Genomic DNA, 12,860 nt, shown 5'->3' with positions numbered 1-12,860 from the left:
GCGACTTCACTTTGACTTTTCACTTTCATGCATTGGAGAAGGAAATGGCAACCCACTCCAGTGTTCTTGCCTGGAGAATCCCAGGGACAGAGAAGCCTAGTGGGCTGCTGTCAATGGGGTCGCACAGAGTCAGACACGACTGAAGTGACTTAGCAGCAGCAGAAGCAGCAAACCCCCCCCAAACCCCTAAAACCACTAATCACTGACACTATACTATCTTAGCAAACTAAGCAGTAGCTTTATTCTAAAAATTATGGGAGAACTGAGAATGAAAAAGCACACAAAACGGATTGGCAAAGACTTTGCTTGAAGACCTAGAAGGAATTCACTGGTCTTCTTAAGTTAAAAAGAAGTGACAGAGTAGATATCTCTTCAGATAGGACAAGAAATAGGAATTGTAAGTGGAAGAAAAATCATCAAAATATATAAATGTTTTCAATTAGAAGCCTAAAAAGATATGATTAGAATGCTGACATTGTGGACTCTTTGAGGCTATTTTAATATTCTTTTTCCTCCATGGAAGATAGATAGCATAGTGTCATACATAGTAAGTGTCGTGGTACAGGCGTGGGTTAGAAAAGAATTTCCAGACATGAGACAGAATGAGAGGGAAATAAAGTTTATTAGAGTGGGAGACGCTGTTAGAACAGCGGGCCAGCTCAAGGAAGAACTGATGTTGAACAGGGGCCCTTAGTCCACTTTTATAGCCAGGATACAAGGAGTGAGATAGGGGTCTTGCGGGTCATTTGCTGGTTGGATGAAGCATGTATACTCGGTGGGGGGAAGAGTAAGGCAAATACCTTCTCCCTGTGGGGTAGGAGGGAAGACAGGTTATATTGGTCAGGAGGACCTGAAATTCATTAATAGTTACAACGTTGGGTATGGGAAAGACGTCTGGTTTTTCCATTCCTTCATTCCAAGACCCTCTTGGGTTTTATCTGTTCTTTCATCCTTGGGTTACCACAGTAAGTACCCAGTAAATATTACTTTGAATAAATGACAGCAAGTAAAATCTTCACGTAATTGCAGTCTCAGAATGAGAGAGAGAGACTGGGGACAAAGAATATTATGATGCCAGTTTACAAACTGTGAGCAAAGATAGAAATGAGCAAGAGATAGAGTGCATTATGTATGTGAGGAAAGAGCATAAGATTTATAGCCTAAAAATCTTATTAGGTAAGAGAAACATAGTGAAATATCTATGAATGCAAATTCCATTCTTAATTAATTAAAGAGATATAAGATGTTATTCTGTAAACCATCTGGTAAAAGGAATGAAACCAGACTATGAAATACACCTTATAAATAATATAGAGAACTTTAGAATTGAATTTGATACTAAACTTGTAGAACTTTGTTCTTCCTACTGCAAATTAGAATTCCTCATGGAGAGAAGTTTCTGATAAGCCATGATGTCTTCCTAGAATGAAAAAGATGAAGAAAGAAAAACAGCCTAAGCTTGGTCCTTGGAACAAAGTTATCAAATCATTTAAACAGATCTAATACATTAGAAGGATTTTTAGCATTTATGTTTAAACTATACTACAACTCACTTTATCGGTTTGTGTTCTTGACTTCAAGCGAACAATAAAGGTAACAGATGCTACCCCCAAAACAATCAAATAACTGTATTAATACAAAGTATGTATGTGTGTGGCACTTCACACACAGAAGATTTACTAAACTGACTAGACTTGGAGAAACTAAGCCAAATTGACAGAACACATGTAAATGGCCCATCATACATAAAGATAATAAATTCTACCACTTACTTAGTGCCTGTATGCCAGATAATATACTATGAAATTTTTAAACATCTCTTTAAACTTCATCCTTAATTTAACTCTATGAGATAGGTATTATCCCCATTTTACAGGTGAAGAAAATTTGAGACTTAAAACAATTTGAGAAATTCACCTAAATTCACTAATGTAGATAATTTTTTTTGTAGATAACCCAGTCTTCAATTTCAAGGCTAACTTCTTAGATTATACTCTTAATCATTGCCCTATTACTAATTAGAGGATTAAATAGGAACAGGTGGGAATCAATTCTCTGAAATAGTGAATATATTTATATTAGTTTAATAGGGCTGCCACAACAAAATAACAGACTGGGCAGCTTAAACAACAGACACTAAGTATCTCACAGTTCTAGAAGCTAGAAGTCCAAGATCGAAGTATCAGCAGAGTTGCTTTCTTCTGGTTAGTTTCTCCAAGGTCTCTGTCCTCGGCTTGTATCTTACTTACTTCTTACTGTATCCTCACATTGCCTTTCCTCTGTGATGTGCACCCCTGGTGTCTGTGTGTCTAAATTGTCTTCTATAAGGACAGCAGTCAGATTGGATTAAGGACCACCCTAATGATCTCATAATAACTTAACCTCCTAAAGGCCCTATCTCCAAATACAGTCACATTCTGAGATATTGGGTATAAGAGCTTCAACATAAGACTTTGCGGGTAGGAGGGTCACAGTTCAGCCCATAATAATATGACAGTCAAATTCAAGGTTCTTTGAAGAAAGCATCTGCTACAACCTGGGACTGTGTAAACAATTTTACCTTTAGTTTTTTTATTTAATTCTCACAACAATCATGTATAGTAGCTGTTGATAACTCTATCAACAATGAGAAAATGGAAGCAAAGAAGGGTTAAGTAGTATGTCCAATATCCATATATTTAGTAGGTTGTGAAACAGAAATTTGGACTCCAATAAATCATATCTCAAAGCTCTTTCCTCATGCTGTTAGCTTTCTTTAGACAAAGAAATCCCACAATATAGATATTTAATATCAGAAAATTATTATAGAATATAAATATTAGGATAAAACAGAATAGAAGGAAGGAAAAACATATGCTAAGGGATTTGAATACTAGACCTAAAAAGACATTGGAGAGTTGAGGGGAATTAAAACTAGTAGCAGAGAGTATTTGGGACCACAAGCTAATAGGAGATCTTATCACAAGAAATCTCAGTATAATTTGAAATGTACTGAGTCCCAGGGGAGTATTTCCACCAAAAGAAATAGAAGTATTTCCACCAATAGAAGAAAATCAGCTATTGGCTAACTATTTAGACATTATTCAGAGAGGTTGAAGTCTTAGAAATATCATAACAGCTGGAAGAGGAATTTGGATAGAGGGTGGGTGTTGATGAAGACGTGCCATAAGGCCAGGTGGCAATTATTTACATTAGCAAGTGGGACTGTTTCCAATCTGCTTACTTTAGATACTGGCTTTTGAACTGAGCAAACTAACTTATCACTCTTTTTTGACTCCTCAATCAAGTCAAAACACCGTCCTTTAGTATTTGCCAGTCTAGAAGTTTGAATTTCATTAAGAGAACACAGTTGAAAAACAGCTTCCACCTATAGCCTTTCTGGCAGGACTTTCAAAAGGATTAGGAATTATCTTTCCTTCCTAAATCTTTGTCTGACTTTTTTTCTGACATTATTGTACATCCTTCAGGAGGGGTACTGATTGATAATTGTCAGCTTTCTGTCATATGGCAGGAAACAGCCGTAAGTATTAAAATCCTTTATTTGGCCTACTGCAAGCCCACAAAGGGAGAAACCACAGGGTTAATTAAATAATGTCATAGCTCTTGTGGGTTTTAGATAAACAGACAGGGGTCATTAGGATAGACCAAAACAAAGTATGGCTCAGCACACAATCAATGACAATGAATTACAAACAGAACTTGTGCCTTCTATGGCAAAATGCAAATATTTGCCATTAAATGTAATTAAAATCAACTCTCTGTGCATCTTTAAAAATAAATTTTCACATATCCATCCATCGCTTTGGGATGTGGTAAGAGAAAGGGATTTGGTCTTGAGACAGGACTAAGTTTTCTTTTTTTTTTCCTTCCCTTTTCTCTTTTCTTTGCTGCATGATGTAGCTTGTGAAATATTTGAACCCCTGCCCCTTGAAGTGGAAGAGGAGTCCTAACCACTGGATCACCAGGGAATTCCCAGACAGGATAAAGTTTTCTAACCAAGGCACTAACAAATCCTTTCAGCCTCCAACCTGCAGTTTTTCCTTTATTTACATATAGGTTATTATAAGGAATAAATGGGATTATATATGTAAAAGTGATGGTAAAATGCAAACCACTATAAAAATATATTGTTATTTTCCTTATTCTTTTGCTTTAGTGAAATAGTTTATAGAAACTTACTTTAAAGTTGAATTTATTTTCCCATTATTATTAATATAAAAGTCACCTGCATCTGTGGATTTACTGTTGCTAAAATTGAAGGAGAGGAAGAGGATTTGGACTAGATGATCTTTAAGGTTCTTTCCAATCCAGAATTCTGTCTTTATATGATTTATTTAGTCAAGGTTCACTGCATTCTCTTCCTAAATACTAAAAGTCCTCAGTGAAAAGGCGATTAAAAGGATATCCGTGTAGGTACTGGCCAACAGAGTTGAGCTGCAACCTACAGATGCAACACAGGAATCCTAAAAAGTGTCTACACATTAAAGTACCTGGAGAGCACATTTTTTATTAATATTTGTATTTATATACATGTGTATGTATATCTGGAGAAGGCAATGGCAACCCACTCCAGTACTCTTGCCTGGAAAATCCCATGGACAGAGGAGCCTGGTGGGCTGCAGTCTATGGGGTTGCTAGGAATCAGACGTGACTGAGCTACTTCACTTTCATTTTTCACTTTCATGCATTGGAGAAGGAAATGGCAACCCACTCCAGTGTTCTTGCCTGGAGAATCCCAGGGACAGCGGAGCCTGGTGGGCTGCTGTCTATGGGGTCGCACAGAGTCGGACACGACTGAAGCGACTTAGCAGCAGTATATATATCTGATTATAAAAGTAAGGTGTGCTTATTATAGAAACTTTAGAAAATCTAGACAGTTATGTCTAGTCCTTTTCAGGACGTTTTTAAACAAATTGGAAATGTCCAGTATGTACCATTTTGATTTTTAGTTTTTTTAAATTAAACATCTTGTTGTGAAACAGCCATTTTGCATTCTGCATTTCATTAAATAACTATATTGAATGGCAATATGTATTTAGTCATATGAATATTTATACTGTAATTAATCATTTCTACATTCTTATGTATTTTATTTATAATTTTATACTACTATAAATAATAATGGCAAAGTTCGAGGTTTTTTTCATAAGTATGCTTTGTATATTAAAATTTTGCTTGATATTAATTCCTCCAACAGGAATGTCAAAATAATATACTAAGTTCTACATTTTATTTTTATAAGGTTGTACCAGTTTATTCCCTCATTACAAGTTTTAGGTCCCTGTGGAGAACTTGTATTACAATATGCCTTTTTATAAAGTGATATATTAACTTTTTATATATTTTTATATTATATATATATATTTTTATATATATATAAAATATATATTTTATATATATTAACTATATTAACTTTTATCTGTTTAGATGTTGAAAAAATTCAGAGAGAGTTTTTAAAATGATAAGAATTGATAAGCATAATCAACTAAACAGAGCAGAAAAAACCTGACAAAGTGAAACATATAATTTTAGTAATGCTTATAATTTCAGTTTGGAGGAAGAAAATATAAAAGTTTTCATAGAACTGTAAGATTGGAAAAGACTGTACTTCACATGTTGGATTTTGAAATTTAAGAAATAATAACACAAATCTCCATTCAATTATATCAGCAAATTAAAATTATAACTTTGTACTATGCTATTGTTATTTGAGGGGGAAATAAGAAAATAAGCACAGGGAGAGCTTAAAGGGAAAAAACAATAGACGGACCTACAGAATTATAATTTAATAGGAAAACTACCAAATTTTTAAAGAATATTTAAGACTCAAAAATAGGTTGGATTTTTGCCACTGTAGATTAACTAGAGATGTGTACCCTTGGAATTTGTTATACAAATTGAATAGGAGAAAAAGATTCAGACCATAGACCATAGATGCTCTGACCCTAATGTAGATGATAAAAACTATAATTTGTTGAGTCTTTGCTGAGTTTGGACTATGGAGATAAGTGGAAACAGTTCTTTTATAACTGGCCTCTCTTGTTTCCTGAAACTTTTTTTTTCTTAGCTTTTTATTTTGAATCGGGGTATATCCAATTAACAAACAATGTTGTGATAGTTTCAGATGAACAGCAAAGGGACTCAGTTATACATATATGTGTATCCATTCTCCCCCAAACTCCCCTCCCACCCGGGCTGCCACATTGAGCAGAGTTCCTTGTGCTAAACATGTCTTTGTGGTTCACCTTGACTTATAATACTTGGACCTTGCTTATTGGATAATAAGCCAGAAAATCCAAGAAATTTGGTCTCTGTAATTAAAACACATTAAACCAACATAGACACACTTGAAAAACTATGCAAAACAAAGTAATATTTGCATTAAATAAAGGATTATGGCTGAAGACAATAGAGAGTAGGAATAACGGGAAGGAAGGAAATAAAATTTGTTTTTCTAACTGAGTAGAGCAAAAGAAGCCATAAATCACTTTGGATGTTACTCAGAAAATACTTGTAAAGTTCCTCTGCTTGGCAAAGGTTAAGAGAACAGAAATGTTTTGTCAGCCCAAGCTAGCCAAGGAACTGATTGAAAGGGAAAGCTTATCCTGCAGGGCCAGAAAGGACCCACTTAAACGGTTTTCTCTTGTCTTAGAGTCTGCAGTTGGGCAGACAAGAAGTCTCTCGTCCTTCTCCTACTCTCATAACTCCCTTTGGGAACTTTTGTTTAGGGTAAAGCAAAGTCATGCTGGCACAGTTTCTATTTAAAACAGTTTATGCTTTACTTCTCACAAACCATTAAAGCCACTTCAAAAACCTTCCAGTTACTCAACAAATACCACTGTTTTTCATGATGCCATTTTTTAATTTGAATGGCAAAACCTGGGGAAGAGGAAGATACACAATAATATATTTTTAAGAGCAGGAACTCTGATTGCAGACAGATCTAAGTCTGCTACTTATTCAGCAGATGACTTAGGACAAGTTATTTAACTATGTTTCAGTTTTCTTATCTAGAAAAGGAAGATAAAAGTACCAACCTCACAGGATGGTTGTAAAGACTGAGTGACAGAATACACGGTACTCAGCACACTGCCTGGTACAATAGGAAACATTCTATACATGTTAGTTTTTTTTTTTTTTTTTTTTCAGCACCAGAAGTTTCGTGTGAATATTGGTAATCATAAAAGAACTGTAGGCAAAAATTTAATTTTACTGCTAAAGGAAAAGATCTTAACATGAAAACTAGTAAAATGCTGTTCGTTGTGATTTGGACCTTGGGAAGCAGGCAGATGGGTATTTATAGGTTAATAATTAACTAATCCTTTGGAAAGGAAATCTTTGTAGAAACTATAAGCTTGACTGAATTTGGCTGGGGGGGCCCAGATGGTAAATATTGAAAACAGACATTTAACTTAGTCATTTTATGTTGTTAATGAACACTGTGTCCTATAGTCACACCTTAATTAGAACTTGCTAGTGAAATACAGCAAAGGAAAATGGATCTATAGATCAAAGATGGTTGAATATCTTTAAAGGTTTTCAACAAGGAAGCATTCCTCCAAACAGAAAGAAAAAAAAAATGTATAAACTCATTCTCTCTTTGTCCAAGCTCTGGATGGAGAAAAGTTGTTGCTGTTACTGTTAACTTGCTTACTCTTTGCTGTTGTTTAGTGTTTTATCCAGAGAAAGCAATGGCACTCCACTCCAGTACTCTTGCCTGGGAAATCCCATGGACGGAGGAGCATGGTAGGCTGCAGTCCATGGGGTCGCTAAGAGTCAGACACGACTGAATGACTTCACTTTCACTTTTCACTTTCATACACTGGAGAAGGAAATGGCAACCCACTCCAGTATTCTTGCCTGGAGAATCCCAGGGACGGGGGAGCCTGGTGGGCTGCCGTCTATGGGGTCGCACAGAGTCGGACACAACTAAAGTGATTTAGCAGCAGCAGTGTTTTATCATTAACAACTTCTGGAAATTGGAATAACCATTAGCAATCATTGGCTATTATAAAATCTTTCCCCATAATCCACATGAAGTACTCAGAGACTTGCCAAGAAATGCTGGAAAAAAACTGGAAAGAATAAGCAATTATTAAGCAAACCGAATTCTTTAAACAAGAATGTGGGGAATAATGTGTCATCATTTCGACAGCAGATGATGAAAATGACAATGCAAATATTGAATTAACTAATATATGTCTTGGCTGAATTTTTAAATGTCTCTTCATGTAATTATATACTTTTTAAATGAAAGTTATACATTATATGTATAATCAAGTGTGATTTAAAGTTTTACTCCGCTGAAAATCCAATACTTTGGCCACCTCATGCAAAGAGTTGACTCATTGGAAAAGACCCTGATGCTGGGAGGGATTGGAAGCAGGAACAGAAGGGGTCGACAGAGGATGAGATGGCTGGATGGCATCACCGACTTGATGGACATGAGTTTGAGTGAACTCCGGGAGTTGGTGATGGACAGGGAGGCCTGGCATGCTGTGATTTATGGGGTCACAAAGAGTCGGACATGACTGAGCAACTGAACTGAACTGAACTGAACACTTTTGATGTAAAGTTGTTTACAAATAAGAAAAAATAAACCTTTTGTAAGAATATGTGCCCTGATTTATAAATCTTAAAATGTGGTTACCATATTTATAATTCATCAACTATTACAGAGATTTGCACAGTCCAAGAAAGGAAGAAGGCTAAAGGGATCAAGGGTAGTAGCTACAAAAGCATATGTTCTGAAGGATGTGAGAAGCAAAGCAGAGAATGAGAAAGGAGCCTAAATTCCCTTATGCATAGCAGGCCTATATATAGAAGGCCTTAGCCTTTGATAGTATAGGATGAGAAAAGAGGAAAAATACCAAGAATAGACATCAGTCAGATTTATAATCTATAAAATGGCTTACAAGCATCAATTGCCTATTTTGTTCATGGTTATATCCTTGGCATTATCGGGGTGTCTGGTACATGGGAGGTGTTCAGATGTGCTTATTTAACAAGTACGTATTGCATGCCTATTTTACACTATGCAGAATGCTAGATATTATGGAGGACAAAAGAATAATAAAAGAGAGTAATATTGCCTTAAATGACTTAAAATAATTGAGTATGGAAGGTGACAGACATGCAAACAATTACTTTTAAACAAAATTTTGGGAATAATGTGAATGGTATAAGCAGAGCCCTGTTCAGTTCAGTTCATTTCAGTCACTCAGTCGTGTCCAACTCTTTGCGACCCCATGGACAGCAGCATGCCAGGCCTCCCTGTCCATAACCAACTCTTGGAGCTTACTCAAACTCATGCCCATCGAGTCGGTGATGCCATCCAACCGTCTCATCCTCTGTTGTCTCCTTCTCCTCCTGCCTTCAATCTTTTCCCAGCATCACGATCTTTTCAAACAAGTCAGTTCTTTGCAACAAATGGCCAAAGTATTGGGGTTTCAACTTCAGCATCAGTCCTTCCAATGAATATTCAGGACTGATTTCCTTTAGGTTGACTGGTTGGATCTCCCTGCAGTCCAGGGGACTCTCAAGAGTCTTCTCCAACACCACAGTTCAAAAGCATCAATTCTTAGGCATTCAGCTTTCTTTATAGTCCAACTCTCACATCCATACATGACTACTGGAAAAACCATAGCTTTAACTAGATGGACCTTTTTTGGCAAAGTAATGTCTCTGCTTTTTAATATGCTATCTAGGTTGGTTATAACTTTTCTTCCAAGGAGCAAGCATCTTTTAATTTCATGGCTGCAGTCACCATCTGCAGTGATTTTGGAGCCCAAAATAATAGAGTCTCTCACTCTTTCCATTATTTCCCCATATATTTCCCATGAAGTGATGGGACTGGATGCAATGATCTTAATTTTCTGAATGTTGAGTTTTAAGCCAACTTTTTCACTCTCCTCTTTCACCTTCATCAAGAGGCTCTTTAGTTTCTTCTTCACTTTCTGCCATAAGGGTGGTGTCATCTGCATATCTGAGGTTATTGATATTTCTCCTGGCCATCTTGATTCCAGCTTGTGCTTCATCCAGCCCAGCATTGCTCATGATGTGCTCTGCATAGAAGTTAAATAAGCAGGGTGACTATATACAGCCTTGACATACTCCTTTCCCGATTTGGAACCAGTTTGTTGTTCCATGTCCAGTTCTAACTGTTGCTTCCTGACCTGCATACAGATTTCTCAGGAGGCAGGTCAGGTGGTCTGGTATTCCCATCTCTTGAAGAATTTTCCACAGTTTGCTGTGTTCCACATAGTCAAAAGATTTGGTGTAGTCAGTAAAGCAGATGTTTTTCTGGAACTCTCATGCTTTTGCGATGATCCAATGGATGCTGGCAATTTGATCTCTGGTTTCTCTGCCGTTTCTAAATCCAACTTGAACATCTGGAAATTTATGGTTCATGTACTGTTGAAGCTTGGCTTGGAGAATTTGGGGCATTACTTTGCTAGTGTGTGAGTTTATGAGTGCAATTGTGTGGGGTTTGTACATTTTTGGCATTGCCTTTCTTTGGGATTAGAATGAAAACTGACCTTTTCCAGTCCTGTGGCCACTGCTGAGTTTTCCAAATTTGCTGGCATATTGAGTGCAGCACTTCAACAGCATCATCTTTTAGGATTTGAAAGAGTTCAACTAGAATTCCATCACCTCCATTAACTTTGTTCATAGTGGTACTTCCTAAGGCCCACTTGACTTCACATTCCAAGATGTCTAGCTCTAGGTGAATGATCACACTATCATGATTATCTGGGTCATGAAGATCTTTTTCTGTATAGTTCTTCTTGCCACATCTTCTTAATATCTTAATATCTTCTGCTTCTGTTAGGTCCATACCATTTCTGTCCTTTATTGTGCCCATGTTTGCATGAAATGTTCCCTTGGCATCTCTAATTTTCTTGAAGAGATCTCTAGTCTTTCCCATTCTATTGTTTTCCTCTATTTCTTTGCGTTGATCACTGGGGAAGGCTTTCTTATCTCTCCTTGCTATTCTTTGGAACTCTGCATTCAGATGGGTATATCTTTCCTTTTCTCCTTTGCCTTTAGTTTCGCTTCTTTTCACAGCTATTTGTAAGGCCTTCTCAGACAACCATTTTGCCTTTTTGCATTTCTTTTTCTTGGGGATGGTCTTGATCACTGCCTCTTGTACTATGTCACAAACCTCTGTCCATAGTTCTTCAGGCTCTCTGTCTATCAGATATCCCTTGAATCTATTTGTCTGTATAATCATAAGGGATTTGACTTAGGTCATACCTGAATGGTCTAGTGGTTTTCCCTACTTTCTTCAATTTCAGTCTGAACTTGGTAATAAGGAGTTCGTGATCTGAGCCACAGTGAGCTCCAGGTCTCATTTCTGCTGAGCAGAGCCCTGTGATTACATTGAAAGACTAGACCATTATTTCTTTCTATTGCCACAGTGAAGAAGGGGTGAAAGAATAAAGAGGGTTGCTTTTAGCTCTCCCAGAATCTTTTCCTATCCTTAGCTTTGTCAACACAGGTCGATGTTGACTTTCTACTTTATTGAGGTCTCTTTCACCTCCTTCAGTGGGTCATCTTTTCCCAACTCCTAAGGATTTAAGGAGCTAATGGAATAAGAGCAAGAATTGGTACTTAATCACAAATTAGTATTTTAAGAAGTTTGGTAGTAAAGGAAAAGAAGAAAGTAGAGGGGGAAAAAGCAAAAAAGGAGGGGCTATATCAACTATTTCATAACCTTTGTGTTTTCCCCAACTGTCCAATTTCTCCCCTCTCTGGGAAAATGGAATAAGAATATCCTTGTCCTCCTACTATCATCTTCAAAGCATTAGTCAGCATTAGTCACTCAATGGTGTCCGATTCTGTGACCCCATGGACTGTAGCCCACCAGGCTCCTCTGTCCATGGAATTCTCCAGGCAAGAATACTGGATTGGGTTGCAGTCCCTTCTCCAGGGGATTATCTTCAAGATAATAATAGATAATAACATCAGGACCCTCTGTGACTTCTCACTCTGACCCCACTCCTTTGGTAATTGAAGAGAGAATTCTCCTACTAATAGTTCCCATCTCCCACCTTGTTCTCTCCTTCTCACATTTAACCACATTCCACTGCTTCTACCAAGCTTCACATATGTCATTCTCTTTGTTTATCAGTATGACAATTAAGAATCACTGGGAACCTCTTACCTTCTCTACATGCAAAATTAAGAACATTTACCCTGATTCTTTGGGCTACGGTTGACGTCTTAGGACAAAAATATTAACAAGGAAAAGTCCTACACAGTTATAAGTGAACATAAGATATTCATTATTCCACAACAGAAACATGGTGAAGGTATGGTGAAGAAAAGATCTTCTTTTGCCACACCAGGGACCACATTTTATCAGGTGGGAAGGAAGATTTAGAAGATTCCTACCTAGCAGGGTTATAATAGGCTTTATTTGGATTCTCAGTAAGAATAATTTCCTCAGCATATTATTTTTTAAATCATTTAAACTTTTTTAAAATCCTGGATTAGTACTGAATTAATTGCTTTAGAGTTCACATGGGCTTTGATATTCAGATAAAAATAAACAGAAGCCTGGTATTCTTTTTGCTTTGGCATTTAGGTTTTTTAATACAATAAAAAAGCAGGCTTGCCTCCTGGGTATAAAGAGAGCTTCTAGCTGTAAGAGTTAATCAATTGAGAAGGGCATTTGCAGGTAGAAGTTGTGAAAATTTGCCAGCTTGACCTTGAAAATAATGAAAAATAATTGAGACTAGTGGCAATGAGCATTTATTTCCCATGTGCTGCAGTCTCTCACACTTTTAATTTGGTTTAAATTTCTGTCCCCTACCTCCTACTCACACATATTCATATGCACTATTAACATTATAATG

The sequence above is a fragment of the Bos mutus genome, chromosome 1 (assembly GCF_027580195.1).
Source record: "Bos mutus isolate GX-2022 chromosome 1, NWIPB_WYAK_1.1, whole genome shotgun sequence".
Taxonomy (NCBI): Eukaryota; Metazoa; Chordata; class Mammalia; order Artiodactyla; family Bovidae; genus Bos; species Bos mutus.
This window is presented reverse-complemented; position numbering follows the sequence as displayed.